Consider the following 14,648-nt stretch of genomic DNA (forward strand, 5'->3'; position numbering starts at 1 on the left):
CAGGCTAGAAATTTTCAAATTAAATAGTGTCAATTTCTTAGTTATTTTCATAGACTATTCAAAATTGGCTTAAAACAAAAGTTTTTAATTTATTTGTGCATCCAAAACACCATTTTGCAACTATTATACAGAAGTATATAGTTTCTATATGTATATAGAGACATATATATATCTGTATATGTATGTGTGAGGATATACATATATATTTGTAAAACATGTATTAGCCAAGGAGTATAACTTTGTCAATTTAAAAATTAGAAGACAAAATAAAAGAATCTCATAATCTGCCAAGGAACTGTGCCCAGCTAGCTATAAGTGGTTTGTTCTGCATTTTGTATCTTGTTACTTATAAGTTCTAGGAAGAGAAGAATCCTTTTGCTGTCCCGCTTACTGTCAAAATCTGCACATAGTGACTACACATAGGGCATACTAAAAGCAGTTTTAATAGTAAATACATGAGCTAATTAATTTAAAAGATAAGATAGAAAAATCAAGTCTATGCATTATTTCTATAACGCTGTTTGATTTTAGGTATAATGGTTTTATTATGTGGGATGCTTGGAAACCATGTTTGCCTAGAAGTGGTTTAAAACTTCTTTGTAATAAGGAGATATATATATATATATATATATATATATATATATATATATATATATATATAATTAGTTCATCTTCAAAATAAAGGCCTCCAGATGTCTGAATACCTACTAGGTATGTGGATTGGTTAAGCTATGCCAAAAGATGAGAGGGTCTTATTGCTTTAATTACCTGTGTTGTTCTCCAAGGAATTCCCACCTCTGCCAATTCCTACACATGTTATTTATTTATTCATCCATGCATCCATCTATCTATCCATTTATTTGAGAAATACTTATTGTTCCAAGTGCCATTTAAATAGTGGAGATACCAGAATGAGCAAGATATCTACAAGAGGCCCTCATTACCAAGGACCTTACTTTCATGAGATTAAACTTATACATAAAAGAAATATTATATAGACAGTGAAAATAGGATGATGTGACCTGAGAATAACTAGATGACAATATCAGATTGGGCGTTCAAGATTGAAATGAATTTAAAGTGAGATCTGAATGATAAGAAAGAACTACCCATGCAAAATTCAGGAGGATGGGGTGGAATTTCAGGGATGGCAAACATCTAACATGATGACCCTGAGGATGGCTTGACTTTCTTCCTGTTTCTTGAATAGACCACAAGTGGGAGAATAAAGGGTGAGGAGCAAGCTGGTACAAAATATGGTTGGAATGGGAGGCAGGGACAGATCATGGGGCTTTATAGCTTGGCTAAAGCTATGTATAGAATATTATATAACTGCATGGAAATGGATTACATATGAAAAGGATAGAAGCCAGTTAGGAGACCAGTTAGAAAACCATTACAGTAGTCCTGGTGCAAGGTGATGGTGGCTCACTTATGGTCGTGATAGTAAGAGATGCAAAGGGATTCTGAACATGTTTTGAAGACAGAAAAGACAAGATTTGCTGATAAACTGGCTTAAGCAATTGGAGCAAAGGAAATACAGAATTAAAGGGTAACTCCAAAATTTTCAGCCTGAGTGACTGAGTAAATGATGTTGACATTTACTAAGATGGGCAAAATTGAGAGAAGATTAGAATTCAAAGGTGAAATTATTCATGCTTTTGTGGCCATGTTTACATTTTGAGATGTATATTAAATATCTAAGTGGAAATGTCAAATTGGCTGTTTGTTATATACAAATCTTTATTTAATAGGAGAAATTGGGATGGAGATGGAATTTTGTGTGCCTGTAACACATAGATAGTATTTAAAGCTGAAAGTCTGCATGAGGTCATATAGTAAATGGTGTCTTGGTCAGCTTGGGCAGCCATAACAAAATACATAGACTGGGAGGCTTGAACAACACAAATTTATTTCTCACAGGTTGGGAGACTAGAAGTTCAAGATCAAGACACCAGCAGGGCCATTTTGTCTATTAAGAGCTTTCTCATTGGGTTTAGACAACTGTCTTCTTGCTGTGTCTTCATATGGCTCTTTTCAATACTATATAGTGAAAAACCCTGAGAAATTGATAGTGTCTCTCTCCAGAGCAAGAGGCAGGTCTGTTTGCTGTTCAGTGTAATAAGAATGTCTCCCTTTGGGGCAAAGGTCTGACAGGCTGACTGCCCATTATAAAATAGGTTCTCTAAGCACATGGTTTCTCTTCTGTAATGCAACCCACTTGTGTGTGCAGAATGTCACCTGGCCCTTTTTACATTGCTCACTGAGAACTGGAACTTGGAGAACCCACACAAATGCTGACACTCTGACTATTGCCGTTGTCTTAATGTAGAGTCCTTGGGCTGTGACCTTCGTGTCTCATGTCTCCTACCAGCATCAATGAAATCATGATAGATTAACTTGGCAAGTAGAGGAAGGTAACCTCTTAGGTTCTTCACGGTTCTTCTAAGTGGTAAGCAGTTTCTACTTGAGATTGGTAGTTATGGTAACATGTTTTTCTCCAGCAACATTCGGTGGTTTTGATGTAGATGCACGTAGATGGGTTTAGGTGTTACAGATTTAAATGAATGGCTTACTGCATGGTTACATAGCTCCTTTTGAATTAATTGAGTTTCTCCCTACTGGAGAGTTCAGACCCAGGAAGACCCATATTTGAACATTGCCTTGTAAAGTGCTGATGAGTGTGCCGAAACATTTAGATATTTCAATGAGGCTCCAAAATGGTAAATATTTTACTCAATCATTTGTCACAACCAATTTTTATATTCTTATGCTTAGTTGACATAATGCATATTAATGAATTGGGCCTTATGTGATACCCTTATATATGTGATATCCTTATAGTACTTGACTAAACCACAGGCCATGAACTACACTTAACTAATAATGATAATTAATAGAATAACATACATTTTAAGAGCATATAAAGAAGTAATGACATATTACAGAGACATGTAATGTAGCTCTGGTTTATTAGGCTGAAAAATCATTAAACATTTTTTTTAACATTTTTACATGATTTCTTTCATAAATATTTTAATTTAAAAAAATTTATCATGATTTTTCAAAGACTTTATTTATTTGAGAGAGAGCAAGAGAGCAAGAGTGAGTGTGAGTCGGGATAGGGGCAGAAGGAGAGAAATTCAAGCAGACTCCCAGTGGAGCCTGATGCAGGGCTCAATCACAAGACCCTGAGATTATATCATAAATTTTTAATTGAGTTGAGAGAAGTTCCTTTACCACTTGGTTGCTAGTTTCTCTCTTTATAATGTGAGGATATTATCTCCATAGAGTAGTTAAGAAGATATTTGTCTGTAAAGCAATTTAGTGGAAATGATATTTTCTCTGCATGTATGCACACTTGCATCCATATCTAATGGACTGAGGAATTCCAAGTACTTGGCAATCTGTTTCATCTACAGAGAGTTGCACAAAGGGAGAGCCATGCACAAATCCAGTCTCTGGCTGTAGGTTTTACTTCCTCTTACCATGATAGCCCCTGATATATGCAGACACCTTCATCTCCCAAATTTTGATTGGGCACCAGAAAATTGCTTTCCTTGCCTTCTGAAAGACTGTGCTGCTGCAGGCCAGTAAGTATTTATTCAGTTCTAGTCTGTATCCTCTCACTCATTCCTAAGTGTGTATTTTATATGTAGTTATTTTGCCAGAAGCAGCTTTATATTAATATTGAAGTTTTCTTCGGTTTGTTGGACACCTAAAATGTATCCTGTGTTTGCTGAGTTTCTTTCAATGTTGAAAGATCTAGAAGTAGACAGTAGAGGCTTTTAATATTGTGGAAGAATGTCCAGTGTCCTTTTTGAGGAGAAAGAAGGGGCAGAAACTTCCTTCAAAGTCCTCTTTCTTCCCACCTCTTGCTTGTCTTTTCTTCATATTCAGCAACTACGCTTGACTTAGCAGAGCCTGACAGCAGCCACTAGCAACAGATATGACAATAGTCAGTGGATTTAAGCTTCAGGGGCACTGTACCAGTGGAATAAATAGAATATATAATTGTTGCTCTGAGGACAGAATGTGTCTTCACTCTCTATGGGGGTCCTCATTTAAGCCCAACACCCAAAAAAGACAAACATCTAAAGCTCAGCATGGGGTCCCTAAAGCAAGGGCATACAAGCAAAAGCATTTTCCTGATAAAATGCAAGTTTTAGGATTTCATGTCAATCACAACACAGCTTTTACCCTTCTGCAGGCCTGAATCAGTAACCATGGCCTGCTGGTATGCATGATTCTGTTGGTTCAGAGCACCAGCAAGCTCCAAGGTCATGCCTCGTGGGAGACTCACAATTTTTAATGTAAGATAGTTGAACCCATTTTTCTTTTTCTTATTTCCTTCCTTAAACTTCACTCAGGCACTTTTTCAAAAGAGCAAAACTAAACTAAACACTATGCCTTTAGCATGTTATAAAAGAATACTCCCTATTTTGATCTCAAGCAACCATTCTGACCACATCTTTCCCCATTCCACACTCATTCAGCGTCTAGGCATACCCACAGAGTTGAGCTTTCTGGAACCCTCTCTCATAATTCTGTGTCTTGGGATAAAACGTTCTTTCTGCTATGCCCATTTCTACCTGATGAAATTGTATTCTTCATTCAAGGTCATGTATAAATGTCTCTGAGGAAAGTCTTGTTGACCCCTACCCTCTCCCCTCCCACTCCCCAGGGTTTTGGCTGTCAGACTAAAAAGAGCCTGGGGCAGAAATCTGCTTAATGAACTGGTAGGTGACAGAGAATGGAATGGGAGAGAGAACCATCTGGTAATTTCTTCTCTTTGCACAGTCATGAAACAAAAATGGAAAACAACTCATGTTTTACTTGACAAATCATAAATTATCATGAAACGAAGTGAGATATTATGAGCCTTTGGCCTCTGACAAAGTAATAAATGTTAAAAAGAAATATCACTGTCATATATATACAGATTATAGAAATATATGAGGCATGCTTTTTATAAAGTGTAGATGCTAGTTATAGCAGGCATGTTAATATATACATCAGGGTATTCTTAAAAGCATACAAATGTGTACACTTAGCTTGAAAAAAGGTAAGAGTTGCAAATAACAAGATGAGAATACATATTTATGCCATATGGATAATGCATGACAAAGTTTTGGCAACAAGAATCCTGTAGCTTACTTTTGGGGGTGATAAGCATCTTCTAAGAGAAGTTTCTAATTTGTCCTGACTGAGGCATTTGCATTTGTTTGTAGCCAGGATGCATTGCATCATGGGCTCTAGAATGCAGTAGCTCTAAGTTTCATGGTCATTAATGCAGTAGAATAGCAATGTTTCTCTATCTGCATCGCACACTGACTCAGCTGGCAAGTGCTTCAAGGACCCAGGGCTGATGGCTATTCCTGTCAGGAAATATTCTCTTGCGCCAGAAAGGAATTACTTGAACACAACAATTCTGGAATTTGTATCAACAACTGTGAAGGTCAGGGCAATCTTTCATGTAGATGGATTTCTGTCATCCATACTGAGATGTCTATTTAATGTCTGTGATATTGTTAGGCAGTGGTGTATCATTTGTTTTCCTTCATGCAAAGACTCAACCAATACCCAGTGATCCTATGATCATTGATTCTTGATCACCCTATGATCATTTGAATCCTTCCTGCCTAAATTTATTTTTTCTGCTCTATAGCATAAATCCTCTCTCTGTCAGACACATATCCTTCCTTCACCCCCAGTTTCTCTTCATTTCTCATGTTGTTATCAGATCCTGAAATGCTCTCCCTCCTCCTTCCTAGATTATCGAGTCTTCAAGGCACCACTGGAGCCCTATTACCTCTACCTCCATTGACTTCCTCTGGTCAACCCCATATCTCCTTTTTCTGAAGTCAGTTTGAACTTCTGTTCTTATCCATACTTACGAGGTTTTGAGTTTATGCATCTTCTATCTCTCTTCTTTTCTCTGTCAATTATTTTATTCTAGCCCTTGATACTAATTGAGCACATCTAATTAATATCTTAAACTTTTTCAGAAAAGTAAACCTGCATTTTACTTCTCTTGTAATCCTTAAGGAATTTCAAAGAGAGATCAAAAATATGTAGTGGTGGATTGATTGGTAAATAAGCAAAACAGGGACTCAGGAAGGTCAGTGGGCCATTCTAGAACATGGTCAAGGGATGTGGTACCAGGATAGCAACAAACTACCAAGGAGAAATAAAGTAGATATTGTATACAAAAGAGCAATTAAGACTCAATATAGATTTTCTTGTAACTCCTTGGCATTGATAACATCAACTACAGAAATGTTAACAATAAGTTAGCTAATATTTTTCATTAAGAACTACTAATACCTTCAAGAGACATAAACCATGTTTCCCCTCTTTCTTTTATTTCTGATGTGAAATTGTGGCCAGGGAAAATTTTTGGAATGGTCCCTTTTGATGGAATCATTTACCCATTCTGTGTCTACAGATATAAAATGTTGGGTATGAGATAGTTGCTTCAATGTAGCATATATATAATGTCTATATATATATATATATATATATATATATATCCCCACATATCCAAACATAACCTTTCCACTAATTACTGTATATGGACAACTGTGTCTTCTGTCTAAAGATCAGTGTAAACATTTCATTTGTTCCATAAAAACTTGGGCCACGATCTTGCCCAGCTCAAGAAGTGCTTCATAACAAACAAGAAACTTTTATAACTCCAGCTAATATAACCTTTGCTTTTCAATTTGAAAATAAAGGATGGCTAATTTTCTCAATGTTGAAAAAAAAAATCTGTTGAGGGAAGTTCCCACTGCTGGAGTTTTGCTTGTAATCTTTGGCTCTGCATGAAGTCTCTGGACTCTGTTGCCATCCTTGAAAGTGGTTGTCCTCTTCCATCAATTTCCTGGGCAGGGGATCAAACCAGCTATTAGGTGTCTGTTTGCACTGCATGAAAACAAAGTTTAATGTAAAGAAACTTATAGCTTTCCTGTGCCAAATGCCTCAGAAGCCTCATGTTGCCTGACCTCAGGCATTCTTTGAACTGAAAGAGGGTGGTTATCCTGTAGGTCTTTTGACCAGATCATCTTATCATGCTGAAGTCCTAATGACCACTGCCTGAGCATGATGAAGGGATCTTGAAAGTGTATGTATTGTTCTGCTTGTTCATTATTTCTAATCATGGAAGATAGGGTGAATTGGCCATCATTGTGGCATAAGGGTTGATAGCTTTACTGTGTTAATTTTTAGATTTCCTAGGCTGTATAATCTTTCCACAGAGCCCTTCAGAGCACTTGGCATTTGAAAATCAATATTAGACATGATCATTTCTTCTCTCATGTGTCATTGACCTTCAGAGACCACAAATAGGCCTAATCTACGAGCATCAGATTTCTAAACACATGTTTAGTGGAGAGAATTTCTCTTTCCTGGCTGAGGAATGCTAGCTACTGGTCTGGAGAAAATCTGCTTAGCAAATTGGAAGAGACCAGAGGATTAAATGCTATTGAGAACCACTTAAGCATTTTTCCCCTACACACAGTGTTGGGTATTGTAGCACAGAGCAAAAGAAAATCCTGTGTTTTTTTTGTTTTGTTTTGTTTTCTGTAAGGTGTAGGTTGTGTGTGTGTGTGTGTGTGTGTGTGCATGTGCTTGCACTTATAAATTATTCATTAGACCAATGAGATAATGTGAGAATTTGGCCTCTGAGAAAGAAATAAATGTTTTTAAAATAGAGCTAACACATATGCACAATGCAGAATTATATCAGGCATGTGTTAGAATATGGATCAGGTTTCCAAACATATATTTATGTCTATCTTAGGCTTAAAACAAAGTTCTATATATATCTTAAGAGTTTAGTATGGAATATATAAAACAAACCAAAGCCATGTTACTTCCTTTGTTGTATCATTAAGGCCCAAGACAGAGATAACTTACTATCATGCGTGATGTGTGAACTCTCAGATATTGGTCAGTATCTGAGTCAATTGGTCTCCTGGCCTGTAAGTTGTGGCCTTGGCCAGATTTGGGACAATGGATGCCATATGACTTGCCTACTACTGCCTCTGATTAGGTAGATCACAGAGCAGATGGTCCAAGTCTAGAGTCCAAGCTGCTATGGCTTTTTAGAAGGAAATATTTCTTTGTTTTCAAAAGGAGTTACCTCTGTTCTAATGTTCCTAGATTTTTTAGACTAATAATATAACATATGGTGTATGAATAAATCAGAGTCAATTAGGACTAAAACTCTCTCAGTACTGGATTATTTTGTACTTAAATAGCCTGCATTAGCAGCTAGAATAATGGAAACATATAAGAAATGCCTGTTCTTCCTCAGATTATAAGCTCCATGGAGGCAGGGGCCATATTTGCCTGATTTACTGCTATTCCCCAGTATTTCCACTGTGCCTAACACATACCAAGGTCTCAGCACCTCATTGAGTTGAAATGAATTATAATAGCAAGAACTGGGTTCTATATCAAATACTGGACAATCATGGTTCTCAGGGGATTTCTCTGGGTCAACACAGGGACAATGTGATGAAATGTGAGGAACAGTTAGAGTGATTACTTGACCCTGGTCACTGCCTAAAATTTATAGTCCACAGCATTCCATACACACTACAGTTGCCGCCTCTTTTCCAAAGTCAACATATCATACCCATTGAAACACACACATTCATGCACACATGCACATGACACATTATCATTCCCTGAGCATCTGTGTTTTTTATATTTTCATGTCCTAAATTGTGTCTTCTAAATACATAATAAATGTTTTTGAATTGATTTATAGTAAGGGTATAAAAGATATTTGACTTTCAGCTAGATTAAAATTGCTTAGTTCTGGTATTAGATTTTATCATATGTTGGGAAACAAAAATTCAAGTTACTATAAGTCTCTTCCTACATTTTCTCCTGTCTTTTCATTTTTTCTACCACAGTACTAGTAGTTATTAAATCGCTAGTAGAATGTTCTTGAAAGCACTTGAGTTCCCAGAGCACAAATAGTCCTGGAACTTGGGACACTCTTCTTGGAGCTCACACACTGGGGGACCAAGACTTTGTCTGGTTCTATACCACATCTGGATACATCAGGGGCTGGCTAAAAATGCAAAGTTGGGATCGACCCAGCAAGATGCCCATGAAAATAAGGACATTACACTTTGCATAGGTTCATGATCACAACTGGAAATAATATAATAATTACAGCAGATTCTTAGACGACCATTGTATTACATGTTGCCTATTTTCTTTCCTCAATTCTACTTTCTAAGTTTATTATTAGATTTTGATGCTCATATGTGTGCATGTTAGTTTTTGAAACAGGATTTGAAGTTTGAGTGAAAAGTACTGCCCTTGTTCACACTGATTTTCATTATTCCATCTTCCATTTCTCTTCTCCATTGGCATGTCAGTGGTAGCAGAGTTAAGGCTGCCAATCGCCTGTCTGACTGGGGTTTTATAGCCTCTTTATGGAGACACTTGGCTTAGCCAACCAGGTGGAAAAATCCAAGGTTTAGACATAACCAAATTCAATCAAAGCCTCACTCTTTCCTTCTACCCTGCTTTTTGTTATATCTCATGACTGGCCCAGAAAGGTACAAGTAGAGACTTTCCAGAAAAAGAATTTAAAAAAATCAAAGGAGAACAAATTGCTTTCTTGTTTTCTGGGATACTTAAATAAAAACCTCCTAAGTATTTACTTCTAATTTTCTCTGCCTTAATAGGATGAATCACATTCTTTGCTGCTGAAAATATTTTTTTCATCAAAATCAGGCATTCATATAATCATACAAGAATTATGTTTTCCATAAATACATATTAACACGATTCTAATTAATCTTGAATCTTAAGTGTTTATTCCTCAAGTCCAGTACTCAACTTAGAAAGGCAGCATAACTCCCTACTGACTAGCTTGGATGGTTTCACTTCCCTTAGGGAAAAGCTTTGGCAAAATTCAAATGAGGCTTAATAAGAACTGTAGATTTCAAAGTCTATCATGGAATCAGGTCTGGTCTCCTGGATCCTCCTTATCTGTATTAAAAACAACATTCACAATGATAAGCCCAAGGTTTATCAGACTGTCAGTAATACAAACATATATATGTTAGAAAGATTTTCCCTCAAGATTGCTGCAAAAATTTTGAAACTTAATTTGTCAGGAAATTAGTTATTCCTTAAACTAAATTGTTTGGCACCACTAACAAAGGGCTGGTGAAAAGCATATTTAAGCTTCATGATTTGGTGGAAACATTTTTTTTTTTTTACAGAAAAGTTTGTTGCCATCAATCTCACCATACATTTGTTTTCTGAAAACAGTGTCATTTGATGCTTCTTCCATCAAGTTAGTTGAAGTAAGCTTTTAAGTTGTAGAGAATGACTTTTAATTTCTCTGAAAAACTGAGAGAAGAAAAACACCATAAAAATATGTGGCAAAGAAAGGGGGTGGGAAAGGAGACTGAGAAATTATCATGAGAATTTAGTAAGAGAATTATATGCCTAGCAAGATGTGTGGTGTATATAGAAAGGTAAACAGTAATTTCCTTCTCTCCCTCTATACTTTACTTTTAGACCCCTTCCTTCTTTTTCTGGCAAGAATTTTGGCCAGAGCATAGTGGGTGGGCCAGACAGATTTGTTGGTCCCCGAAGAAAGGAAACGTGTGGTCTCATGAGACCAAGAGCCCAGTCAACAACACCAGCCACTGCTGTCTCCTTTAGAACATGTATGTTGCAATTCGTGCAGAAGTGGCCATGAGTGCATTATTCTCTTCAGTGAGAAGTGTTTGTGTGTATGGGAGGAAGGAATTATACTGGGGAGAGTGTGTCAGAAAATTCATAGAATTGGGGCATTTGGTAACCAACATTTATCCCAGATCTTTTGTGCAGAATTTCAATCTCATTTGAAGAAGTGACTAAATTGTATTGAACATTCTAGAGTGCTCGACAGAGTGTGTGCTCTATTATGAAATAAGTGGAGTTTCCCCACCTCACCTTCCTTTGGCTGGTTTTTTACACCTTAAAACTAACATGTAGGGTCAGCTTCATTTCTTTGGAGCTCTGAGGGCAATCAATTTGTTAAATCCACACTACCAATGATTTTGATATGCTTGCCATCATAACAAGGAATGATTTGTATTTTAAGGAGAATTTTACATGTATAAAGTATAATGTTTTAGGTGTATAAGATATAAATTTCTTGATCTTGTTTAGTGCAAAGACACAGAAGAGAAATTTTTGATCAGGAAAACTTTCAGTTATTCCTTAAATGTCATTCCACTGTGTTGAAGAACTCAGCACACCTGAGTTATTGCTTTTTCACTCTCAGGAGTAAGACTAAGATCTAAGACATGTTATCTGGGAAGAGTTTAGACTTTTGCTTTTGCTTTACTTTTTTGGCTTTTTGAGAGAGAATGTTTAAAAATTATAAATTAAGCAAAGCAAGCATTGGGCTGATAGGAAAATAGAATTTTCCATCCATCTTCACTACTCTTGCTGTGTGGTATCACACAAGTTATTTGACCTCTCTGAATCCCCATCACCTGTTTTATTTTTAAATGGAAATATTAATGGAAAAATTTTAAAAGATCATTGATACCTTGTTATCCATAGATTGATAGATGGGCACTCTCCTGTACTGTTGATATAAGCTTTCACTGGTACAGCTTTCATAGAGGATAACGTGGTAGTATATACCAAAATGAATATTGTGATACCCATTGACCATGCAATTTCCCCTTCCTATAATTTATCTTAAGAAGGTTATTAAGTAAACATAGCCAAATGTCTTTGTAAAGGTATTCACTGTAGCCTTATTGAAAATTGTGAAAAAATTGGAAACAACCTAAATGTTTATCAATATTAGAATAGTTAACTAAATTATATATAAAAACTATACATACAGTGGTCATTAAAATTTATAATGTATGGGTATATTGATTAGCATGGACAATTAGCAAAGCATATTAATGAGTAAAAAATATTACAAAGCCAAGTTCTCCTTCTCAAAGAAATGTTCCACCCACTAACTCCATCTTTTTAATGTCTTGAACATTTTATTTTGTTTTATTTAAATTCAATTTGTCAACATATAGAATAACACCCAGTCCTCATCTCATCCTGCGCCCTCCTTAATGCCTGTCTTATTATCTACACAAAAAACGTAGATTATCCCCTAACCTTTCTCATCTCTCATATCTATCCATCATGAGGCCTTTTTTCTCTAAATGTCTTTCAAGTCATCTACTTCTCTTAAACTCCACCAGTATTCCCAAATCTAAGCTCGATGTTCAATTAATGATTGTGAAATGAACACTGAATATGACCCTATCTGCCACATTAATGCATCTGCCTACACATATTATGAAGAAAAAGATGCATGAAGGCGTATTCAAAGGATCAAATGTGGTACTGTAGGTGGTGGGATTCAGTATTATTTTAATTTCTTATTTGAAGTTTTCTGTATTGTTTAAAAATTTTTTAAATTTCCCTCCAAAAAAAAACCAACAACTCTTATGAAATAGGGATAATAACCATTACTCTACCATTATCTCTGGGTAAACATAATGTTCAAATGAACTAGTGCATGTAAAAGTCTTCTGTAGATATTAAAATGTTATAATTTGGGTTATTGTGAACCAAAATAATAATAATAATAGTGGTGATATTAATAAATAACAGTAGCTGCTCAAATTTCTTGAATACATGTGCATAGTGCCTTGGTGGCATTAGCTTATTTATTTACTTATAGAGAGGGAGAGAGGTGAGGAGAAGGGGCAGAGGGAGAGGTAAAGAGAGAATCATAAGCAGGCTCCATGATGGGCCTCACAATCTGAGATCATGACCTGAGCCGAAATCAAGAGTAAGACGCCCAACTGAGTTACCCAGGCACCACAGGTGCATTAACTCATTTAAACCTCACAAAAGGCCTATGATATTATTAATATGTCACTATTACAATTTACTATTAATAACATTTCAGAAATAAAGAAATTGAGGCAGATTAAGTAATTTATCCTGGCAGAGACAGCTAGGACAGTAGAATGAGGATTTAAATCAGTCAGACCTCAGGGTCTAAGCATTAACCATTATACCATAATCATAATACATTGAGGAAGTGGCAGAGGTAGAATTTAGCTCAAAATATCAGGCAGCCAGGGTGGCTCAGCGGTTTGGCGCCACCTTCAGCCCAGGGCGTGATCCCAGAGATCCAGGATCGAGTCTCACATGAGTCTCACATGGGGCTCCCTGCATGGAGCCTGCTTCTCCCTCTGCCTGTATCTTTGCCTTTCTCTTTCTCTCTCTGTATATCTCTTGAATAAATAAATAAAATATTTAAAAAAAAAAAGAAAAAGAAATATCAGACTCCTCCTACTACTACAAAGCCCCTAAAGAGGATCTCATACAGATTGCCTAATTAACCAGTTAATTTAGAAAGATTTTCAGGCACTGTTGAATCATTTTGGAAGTAAGGCCAAGCCATGTGACAACTGTTGGAAGTAGTATAATAGATTGTTCATATAAATATTTGAGGTGGATAACATGGGGAAGAAAGGAAAAACTAAAATTTGGGGAACATTTATTCTCTTGGCACCATAGAGATACCATGTCATTGAATCTTCACAGCACTCCAGGAGGTGAGTGTTCTTAATTTCAATTGTTTTCAACTTATAGACAAGGAAAATTAGATATGGATTTATTAAATAATGTATCTAGGTCTTTATAACAATTAAGTGGTAAAGTTGGAAACCCACAAAGACTCCCAAGATCATGGTCTGGACCACCTGTATTGTTCTACAGTTGGGCAGCTATCGCCCAGTGGCTGTGTTGTAGTTAAATCATTAAGAGAAAACACTTTGAGAAAATAAATATTTGCGGGCTTGAAAGCTGATCCTAGAGTTTACTAGTTGTGTGTACTTAGGCAACTTATTATCTGGAGTCTTGGTTTTTTCTTTCTCAAAGTGAGAATAATGAAATTTTTCCTGCTTCTTAAGAAGAGGATTTTAGTCACTCTGCTTTTTTGATTACTCTTCAAAGCATCGTCTAAACCTGTGCAAGGGATTACAGAGATGAAGATTTGGCTTTAAGAAGCCTGGACTGTACTTTTTCCAAAGCTGTGCTGCCTCTTTTATGCTTAATTTCCAAAGTTATAATAAATGCAGCATTTCCTCTACTTGAATTTTTTTTTTCCATCGTACTTGGTTTCTTCCTTGTCTTCTCAATGAAGCATGCTCACTCTGTAGTGGCTGGCCCTTGCTCGTGGGCACCACCTGGTCTGGAATGGTGCTCCCTCCCTCAGGAAGTTAATCAGCTTCAGTCTGTAGCATCCCCAGTCACTCAGCCTAAAGTGTGCCCTTCTGTTACCAATGTCCAAAATGCTGGACAGGTCATTTAATACAAATTACGTATTTTATTATGGGTGTACATGTTTGCTTTAAAAATAGGTTTATAATCCTTTAGGGAAGAGGATTCTTTTTTATCCTCATGGAAGATATAGCACAGGAGACACTTGGTATATAGTTGATTGTCTTGATTTTAGAGAAAAAGGAAGAATAAGATAAAGTGGCCTCTGTGGGGCAGGGACTTCATAGTAAAACTGTTTACTTCAGCTGGTTGTGCTTGCTTTAGAGAATAAACTCATCTTTCCTGGATTTCAATGTCCCAATTTG

General features: G+C 36.4%; 1 protein-coding gene across 7 annotated transcripts in view; it reads left to right on the forward strand.

Annotated features, from left to right (window-relative positions):
* NRG1 (neuregulin 1) overlaps positions 1 to 14,648 on the forward strand; it is a 1,074,255-nt gene that overhangs the window by 498,925 nt on the left and 560,682 nt on the right. The gene's annotated exons all lie outside the window — the stretch shown is intronic.

This window comes from Canis lupus, chromosome 15 (assembly GCF_048164855.1).
Source record: "Canis lupus baileyi chromosome 15, mCanLup2.hap1, whole genome shotgun sequence".
Classification (NCBI taxonomy): Eukaryota; Metazoa; Chordata; class Mammalia; order Carnivora; family Canidae; genus Canis; species Canis lupus.